Source organism: Miscanthus floridulus, chromosome 14, assembly GCF_019320115.1.
Source record: "Miscanthus floridulus cultivar M001 chromosome 14, ASM1932011v1, whole genome shotgun sequence".
In the NCBI taxonomy this organism is placed as follows: Eukaryota; Viridiplantae; Streptophyta; class Magnoliopsida; order Poales; family Poaceae; genus Miscanthus; species Miscanthus floridulus.
Genome location: NC_089593.1, coordinates 62,453,828 through 62,463,726, shown reverse-complemented (window position 1 = coordinate 62,463,726; position 9,899 = coordinate 62,453,828). Strand labels below are relative to the sequence as shown.

Genomic DNA, 9,899 nt, shown 5'->3' with positions numbered 1-9,899 from the left:
CAGTGGCCCACAGCTTGCTACTGGTACCCGTGAATGGAAGGCAAGCCTTACTGCCCACTCATGCCGCAGCAATGCAATGGCTTTATCAACCCCCCTCCCCTCCCTCTCCAATCTCCATAGGCCATAGTCAGCACTACAGCACGAGATATAGCTCAGCTGAGCAAACTTGCCAGTTTCAGCGAGGTCGACCTTGCCACTACAGCATGTTTGGTTCTTTTGCCCAGCTAGCATCATCGTTTGGTTGCGTGTACAGCTTGCCGACCTTGCTGCTTCGTTTCTCTTTGCAATTTAGCATTCATGTACATGTAAATAGATACAACCGTGCTGAACCAAATTGCTCATAACTGCAAGATTTTTTCGATGGTTGGAGATGCGATAGGTGTGTCTATAATCGGTGGGCCTACAACATGAGAAAGCGATGCGAGATGATAGGTGTATCTATAGTTGGTGGGCACATATGCATCACGTCTCCCATCGCCTCCGAAATTAAGGGGATTATGACTCCCAAACAGAGGAGTGGTAATTCTTTTTTCGTAGTTTTTTTAATGAAGGGTAAATGTATAATTGCAAAAAAATGTTTTGAGTAGTATAGTTAGTGTGTATGATTCAATCAAGTACTATAGTTAGATAAATATTTTCTAAGTAGTATAGTTGGGATGAATAATTGAAGTAACATAGTTAGATTGACATTTTATTTCTAGGGTTCATCCAGGCCACTGCATCCTCCTCCGCCGCCGCCTACCTCCCGCTGGCGCTCCCGACCTCGCGCGAGGACATCCAGGCCGTCGAGCTGCGCGCGAGGAGGGGGAGGTGGATCCGGCGACGCGATCTACGTGAAGAAGCCGGCGGCGGCCGCGGCCATGACGACGAGGGACGAGACGTCGATGGCGATGCCGACGTCGTTCATGACGGGGTCGGTGGTCGGGAAGCGCTTCTACCGCGAAGCCACCGTGCGGCGCGCTGACGATGGCAACGGGTGAACCGTGATGCTGGACTACCGCACCCTCAAGTCGCCGGCCAAGCCGCCGTCCGCCGCCGTTCACCAGTCGCCCCAACCGCGCGCCGCCGTCCGCCCGTCGCCGCATCCGCCCGCCGCCGTCCGCCGCCATCCTACAGGCACCGTCCACCCACCGCCATCCTCCAGGTAGGGCGAGGGCAGTGCGGCGGCGGCGGCGGCGGCCCAACATCACGGAGTCTCCGCAGAGATCCTGGCTCCACGGGTGTCGGGTGCCATGGGATTGCAGCCTTGCGTGAAGGAGGAAGTGACGAAGGCAGCGGCAGAGGCGAGTTTGACTGCGGCGCCGCTCTGGTGGCTTGGTGCGTGCATAGGTCTGTCCGTTCATCTCCAATTCCATCCCTCCCCTGCTGTCCGTTCTTGCAAATTGAATTCTATTGAAGTTTTGCATCTGAAAGTTGACAAAATTTTGATCAACCAGAGTAGATAGATAAAGAAATTCGTGATCATGGTACTCGGCGTTGCTAGCCGATCGAGTGGCACCTCAAGCGATTGGATTTTGTCATATGGCCTCTGTGTAGGGTGTGTCAAATGCTGTCGACAAGTTGCTGCAAAAATGTGATATTTTCTACCATGAGCAGATATGATGCTCTAGCAAGTAGCAATTCTGATTCATTGTCTAGCTAGCATTAATGTGATATTTTTGGTTTTAAGATGGAGTACTGATACTTCAGGCTTTGTATTGCATCTTGCTTCCAATACCCTTGTTGTGTGTTTCTTTTTAAACTGTAGCTCAAGAATATAGTTAGTGACTATAAATGGTACCCCATCCCAGGCCTCGTTCACTTTGCAAAAAAAGTGAACCCGATGAATAGTACCACTTTCGTCTTATTTGGCAAATATTGTCCAATCGTGGACCAACTAGGCTCAAAAAATTCATCTCGTGATTTCCAACTAAACTGTGTATTTAGTTATTTTTTTTACCTACATTTAATACTCCATGCAAGCGGCTAAAAATTGATGTGATGGAGAGAAAGTGAAAAAACTTAAAATTTGGATAGCATCTAAACAAGGCCCCAGTAAAGTATAGAATGTCTGCCATTAAAATTATGTCATTTGTGTTTTGTCCAAACTGCATGTGACTGTTACTTAGTAGTCAGAGCAACAGTGTGGGCTGTCTGAAGCCTGCAAACTTACTTGGGCCTTGTTTAGATCACCTCCAAATTTCAAGTTTTTTCACTCTCTCTCCATCACATCAATTTTTGAACGTATGCATGGAGCATTAAATGTAAGTAAAAAAATAACTAATTACACAGTTTGGTTGTAAATCACGAAACGAATCTTTTGAGCCTAGTTAGTCCATGATCAGACAAAGTTTATCAAATACAAACGAAACGTGCTACAGTGTCCAGATTGTAAAAATTTACAATCTAAACCAGGCCTTGTTAGTTCTATCTAGCAGCCCATTTACTAGCTTTACTGTCATTTTTCAGTTTTCGGTTGGCATTATCTTCTCTCTTTATCAGCAGCTTCATCCTGAGTGCAAAAGGTTCAGTAGCTAGCATACTTGCTGATCACATTTCGATTGCTCCCAGTTATTTGCTTGCCTGACTAGTACTGCCGTAGTGACATCATCAGAGAAGAGAGGTGGTACTAGCACAAGTTTTTCTGCAACCTCAAGTTTTCTGATGGTGCTTTACCATAGTTGCTGCTAATAGCAGTTACTGCGATTTCTCAGTCCACACATAGAGAAATTGCCATGTGAATAGGTGCAGGTGATTTCTCTTTTTTGTTGTTGCTGAGTGAGTATCCTTTCAGCTATATGACTAAGAGTCCCATGTCTTCTGGAAACAATATGCCTTGCATGCTTATGTTTTCTTTTATGTGGTTCACTTGTCACCTTCCACAGAAACTTGCATCATAATCATTTCACTGAAAGGTGGCAAATAAAAGAACTGGAGTAGCGCTTAAATCTGACTAAACTGCCCATACATCATTGTTTGCATGTTTCAGTTTTAACACAACTTCAATTGAACCCTTTGGCACAAAATCAAGCAACCAAAACCCCTTACCGTAGCAAACAACCTCCTCATGGTCCAGTCCTATGTACATTGCTGTTGCAGGTCATAAGGAAAACAAGAGATCTAAGATGGAGCGAGGATTTCCAGTTCATGGTAGACGAGCCTCTGGTGGAAGACAAGATCCACATCGAAGTTAAAAGCAAACGCCGCGGACTTCCCTTCCGCAACAAGGCAAGTCATTCATGCTGCAGTTGCAGGCCGAAGCATCTCCTCCCTCTTTGCGATATGAAAAATCCAACAGTACGTCGCGCTCATATATCATACTAGTAGCTGCTAGTTCTTTATATGCAAAGCACACACCAGCTAGCTTGTCGATGATATATATATATATATATATATATATATATATATATATATATATATATATATATATATATATATATATATATATATATATATATATATATATATATATATATATATATATATATATATATATATATATATATAGGGAGAGGCTATTCAGTAGCCGGCTACAAAATAAGTTATTCTGTAGCCACCTCCATTTACTATAATTTTATATACTAATTTACCATAATATAAATACATATTTACGATAGTTGGGTTACTATAACACATGGGGATATTTACCATAACGTTATATTAAACCACTTAGTAAGGAGTTACTATAATCTCGTAAAATAACATAGTAATTATCGTAACTCAAAGTGGCTACAGAATAAGTTATTCTGTAGCCAGCTACAGGATAGTAGTTCTATATATATATATATATATATATATATATATATATATATATATATATATATATATATATATATATAGGGAGAGTATATTCAGTAGCCTACAAAATAAGTTATTTTGTAGCCACCTCTATTTACGATAATTTTATATATTAATTTACGATAATGTCAATACATATTTACGATAGTTGGGTTACTATAACACATGAGGATATTTACCATAATGTTATAGTAAACCACTTAGTAAGGAGTTACTATAATCTCGTGAATTAACATAGTAATTATCATAACTCAAAGTGGCTACAAAATAAGTTATTTTGTAGCCAGCTACAAGGTAGTAGCTATATATATATATATATAGGGAGAGAGAGATATACACACCTGCTGCAGGCATATGCCATATGGTAGCCTCCACCGTAAACCCTCAACTATCCATCTCCACTAATTACTAACCCAACTTATATTACTTGAAACCCCTAACGAATTAATGAAACTATAATTATGAGCTTGATTATGATAATGTGATTAATGATAAGGTAATGGTTACCTTGATATGATATGAGCTCTATGAACTTGAGGATAATAACTATGAAACTTAAACTGGTAAAATTGGACTAAACCCCGACAGGGGGCGTGTGGGGGTAATTTATGTGGGATAAATTGCCGGGTTCCTGTGGAAGATACTCACCTCAGTTACATAAGGACCGGTTCGTAGTCCCTCTCACCTAGTGCGATATTACGTACAGCCATATATCTATATGGGTAGACTTGATCTCACATCCCGTTAGATGGAAGTATAATTTCTACTAGGAGGCCGGTGTAGACAGCAGAATATCAGAAGTAGACACGAATGCTAGGAGAACTTCCGTGGTCCGATTGGCGTGGATGCTAGGTGATCTTCCACGTTAAACTTTAGAGTTTTTGGCCACGTTCGAGCCCATACTATTATTTATTTATACGAATGCTATGTGATCTTCCACGTTGTTCTCCAACCCCTGAGAAGCCGTAGTAGAATTATATGGACGTCTAAGATCACATACTTTCGGGTACGGGTCTCGTTAGCCCTGTCGAGCCACAGGCCCTGGTGTTGACTATGCCTATCATGTGGGGAATTTGTACACCTTTACAGAGTTTATTGAATCTATTCGAATAGCCACATCCTTGAAATGAGGAGATGCTGGGATGCGATACTATGATTAGACTTCTATAACTGTGATCATTTGGTAAGATGTATTTTACTAATTTGGTAAACTATAATTAACCCAAAAACAGGTGAAAATGGTAACACTCTGCCAGGATCTAACCTATAATTATAATTAATAATTACTTCATCCTACCACTTTTATAACCACCTCCACCACCATACCCACCTCCACATATAGCCTCCCCCTTCCACCTCTCCACCCAAAGTTTAGGGCTTACTGAGTACTCTATATACTCAACCTCCTCTATTCTATGTTTTTAGGAGTTAAGCTATAGGATAGAACTACTGGAGCTACGCGAGGATAGGACGATAGGAGAACGTACGAGTATGGAGCTTTGAAGGACTGCGCAAGGATATGACAACCAAAGTATACACGAAGACGGAGCCGTATGACTACACGAAGGAGCTACGCTAGTACTATGATGATTGAGATATAGGAATGCGCTTAAGGAATAAGTCTAGGGTTACATCCGCACTCTATGTTGCCTGTAGGAAATGGAGCCACGACAACATAGGACTGCTGTCTTAGAACTCCGATGTCTACTATAAGACCAATGGCCCAAGCTATGTAGACCTGAACCATGTAATGTGTGTTCCCCATTAGCAATAAAAGTATGGTTTTTATATCAATCTTTTTCGAATTATGTGTATCAGCTACTAATTCAGGGACTGATATATGATGCACAAAGGACCCTAAATTAGGGGCCCGATAAGTGGGACCACTAGTTAGAATTTCAAGTATTTATATTTTTCTAGTGTGACATGTATTTAGCTCAAATCTAGTCTTAAGATATATAAATTCTTGACACAAAACTTTTTTTGATTTTTTCCAAAAAAAACTTTTTGTGATTTCCTAAATCTATAGTTCATATTTTGACTTTTAATCAAGTTGTTGCAATGTTTTCACATGTTAATTAGAAATTTTAGTATTCTTTACCTTTTATTCAAAAATTATTTTTAAAAAATGGGTCCTAGTAGTATTGTTTTCCAAATAAGTTAAAATCTGGTTTGCATCCTGCCACTAAACATGTTGAATTAGTTATATCACATGATTATATACGTGTAGTATTTTTTATATATAAAATTAAATTAATAATATAGATATGACATAATGTTTTAGGAAAAAAGTATAAACTTATTTAAAATAATAACTTATGAATTTTATTATCATACAATGTTAATATAAAGTGCTTTGCTATGTGGTTTGTTAAGTGAACATTTTTCCATGTTTTATAATTTTTTAAATAAATATTTATCCTAATATATATATTTGTTTGATATACATGATGGAACATAGCATTATAGTTATTTTCTTTCAAGATTATAGAAATATGTGATTTAGAAATATATGTGCATACTTTATGGGTATTGATTTATTTTTTTACTAATATACATTGCTGTTTACATGTATATTTCAGAGATTTTTTTGTTTATTTTTTATAATGGCTAAGATACATACAAATATAATGGTAATACCTTATATTATCTTTCACGACGACATACATGGATAGGTTAAATGTAAACTTAGAATATTACTTTGTATTATCTTTCATAACGATAAAGATGGATAATTTATAAAATCATAGGAGGTATTTTAAATTATCTTTCTTAATGGTAGATGTGAGTAATTTAGATACAAAGTTTGAGGATTATTTTAGTTTATCTTTCATAATGATAAAGAAGGATAATTTAGATGCAATGTTAGGGGGTTATTTTAAATTATGTTTCATAATGCCCGAGCTAGGTAATTTAGATACAAATTTAGGGGGTTATTTTAGAATTTTTTTATAATGACAAACGTGGATAATTTACATATAAATATAGGGGGTTATTTTAAATTATCTTTTGTAATGGCAGTGGTGGGTAATTTACATACAAAATTAGGGGTTACTTTATGTATTTTTCATAATGACAGTGGTGGGTAATTTTTAATAAACTACAATAGATCAAATGGCTATTATCGATTATGATGATTAGAATATAGCAATCAAAGGCCAGATGTTTCTAATTGTTAGAATTAACGTGGTGCCTTCGCTAGGGCCTCTAATTAGTAATATTAAGATTTTTATAGTATACCTATTTGATGTTATAAATCTTTATAACTTTGGTCTTGAGATGATTCGACTGTGCAAGAAAATTAGAATGACTTATAATTTGATTATCCATTGTGCCACAGCCATCAGCTGCGCGAGGAGGATCAGTTATATGGACCAGGCGCCATTAAAGTGGTCACCGGGATTGAAGATTTTGGTGGATGTGGAGATCGTGGATTGGAGAGTTGGGGACGGCGGTGGTGGGGAGAATAACGGGAAACTTCGGTCAACCGAGGGAAAGGAGAGGGCACAGGAATGGGAGAACAACGCGCTTAATGCAGGAGAGAGAGACTGTGTGTGTGGCTTTGTTAAATGCCACAGGGACTCCGAGACGGGCCGGTGAGCCGTCCACCTCTGGAATCCATTTATTCGTGGACAAATTCTTGGCCTAGTACGCAATTGATTCTTTCAGGGATACATGTCCGGGCTTTTGTTTGTGTGAGTACGTGTGGACTGTGGAAGGATCACCGCTAGAGAACAGACTTTAGAACGATGTCCTAATTTGATATTAGTTTTGACAAATTTTTTTTTTTTTTGCTCCCGGGACTAAAGGATTCTTTAGTCTCGGTTGGTAATACCAACCGGGACTAAAGGTTCCTGCCCAACGGTCGTCCGCGGAGCGGGGATCTTTAGTCCTGGCTGGTATTACCAACCGGGACTAAATGTTTATCTTTAGTCTCGGTTGGTAATACCAGCCGGGACTAAAGCTTTTAGTCCCAATTTGGGTGATGCCCTAGAAATAAATATTAATCTTTAGTCCTGGTTTGGCCCTCTAACCGGGACTAATTATCCCGGCCTATAGACCAGCTCATTTCTTCCTCCCCGAGCCCGAGCCATTCCATTCAAACTCACTGTCTCTGTTCTTCAACTTGCTGTTGTTCTTACTCTCTTCCCCTCCATTGGTGTTGCTCTTCGATTTTGGAGGTAACAAACTTAATCCTCTTATGTTTTATCAGTAGCTTATCTCATTTTACGATGTAGATGCATGTGTAACTTTATATGTTGGACTTTATTATGATTTTATATGTCATTTTTAGCTCAAAATCACATGATGATTTGCATATATGTTTGATAAACAAAAGCTAAATTAGTTCATCAAAATCACGCCTCGCTCGTCCTCGCTGGAGCACGCGCCATCCTCGTCCCCGGCGGCTTACGTGATCTTAGAATTAAATTTTCCATGAAATGAAAAACTTAGAAAATAGTTAGAAAATTGTAGAAAATCCGTACTAGTTGAACTTGCGGACCGTGTTCAGCTCGGCGAGCATGTTCTCTGTTGAGCGGTAACGGACGTTAAGGAGGAGCTTTGATTTTACGAGGGAGAGCGGCAACGGTCGTGGAAGACCGTGTTCCCTTTCTCGTAGAATCGGAGCTCTTCCTTGGCCAAGTACGGTGCCGTCCGGTGGAGAAATGCTCGTTGAGATGATCACGTAAGTAAGGTCAACTAGTACGGATGGTTATTTATTAAAACATATTTTTGAGCTATAATTTGATGGATATTTGATAACTTCAGACTTACAAATGTCATCTACAAATGTTACTATCCTCGGCAACCTAAACGCCCGCGAGCTCGCCGATATCGAGCAGGTCACTTAGAATTATTTTTTCCATAAAATGAAATACTTAGAAATTATGCCTTTTATTTTTTAGAATTAAATTTTCCATGAAATGAAAAACTTAGAAAATAGTTAGAAAATTATAGAAAATCCGTACTAGTTGAACTTGCGGACCGTGTTCATCTCGGCGAGCATGTTCTCTGCCGAGCGGAAACGGACGTCAAGGAGCTTTGATTCTACGAGGGAGAGCGGCAACGGTCGTGGAAGACCGTGTTCCCTTCCTCGTAGAATCAGAGCTCTTCATTGGCCAAAGTACGGTGCCGTCCGGTGGAGAAATGCTCGCCGAGATGATCACGTAAGCAAGGTCAACTAGTACGGATGGTTATTTATTGAAACATGTTTTTGAGCTATGTGATTTCTATGCCATTTTTAGCTCAAAATCACATGTTGATTTACAATAGTAAAATCACTTGATAGTTTGGTATTTTACTATTATACATAGTACATATTTCATGGTTTAGTTAGATAAATAAATAATTTTAGTTTTGTTTAAATATATTATTTTAGAAAATGTGAAATTTACACTAGTTTACAAAAATAAGTATAGAAAGTAGATGACAACTAGTACCGGATCCTCGGTCTCTCGTTCGGTTGCGAAACGACTGAGGCCAGAACTCCCTCTCATTATCTGCGGCAAGTGTAAGTAGAAGATTGTGATAGAGTACCGAGTCAAGAGACAGGGACCCAACAAGGGTCGTGTTTTCTACAAGTACCCGGATCGTGATGTGAGTTTCTTACGCATTTGATTATTATGGCTAATTGACCTGCTTTTCTTGAATATTTTTGACTAAATATTTTTTTGCTTTAATTTCAGTGGGAGGGTAATGGATGCGATGGTTGGTACTAGGAGGAAGATTATGCTACATACGTGCAGAATTCGGGTGCGCTTGAGGTAGCTGCTGCTGATGATGAGGCAGTGAGCCAGCAGGAGAAGCTTATTGATATTCAACAGACGAATGATTTGTCTGTTTTAGTTGCGTACGATGACAAAATAATTATGTTACTAAAGTGCATTGTAGTTTTAGTTTGTTTAGTGATAGTTGGGATTGCTTACGTTGTAGCCAGGCTTAGTTAATTAATCAACCGTGTGTGTGTCATCTATGTTGTGTAAAAAAATACTTAATTATGTTCAAGGTTTTCATAATTTGTCGTGTAATGCAGATTATGTCACGTCATTGGATGTACAATGCCAATCGCCGCTCCCAAGACTTTATTGAGGGCGTGCACTATTTCTTAGGTGTGGCCGAGG

The 9,899-nt window shown here is 39.2% G+C and overlaps 1 long non-coding RNA gene across 1 annotated transcript; it reads left to right on the top strand.

Annotated features, from left to right (window-relative positions):
* The first annotated feature begins 1,175 nt into the window (after positions 1 to 1,175).
* On the top strand, positions 1,176 to 7,465 carry LOC136506191 (uncharacterized). Its single transcript, XR_010771425.1, has 3 exons — positions 1,176 to 1,329; positions 3,079 to 3,207; positions 7,118 to 7,465. It is a non-coding gene; the product is annotated as an uncharacterized lncRNA (long non-coding RNA).
* Positions 7,466 to 9,899: the final 2,434 nt, after the last annotated feature.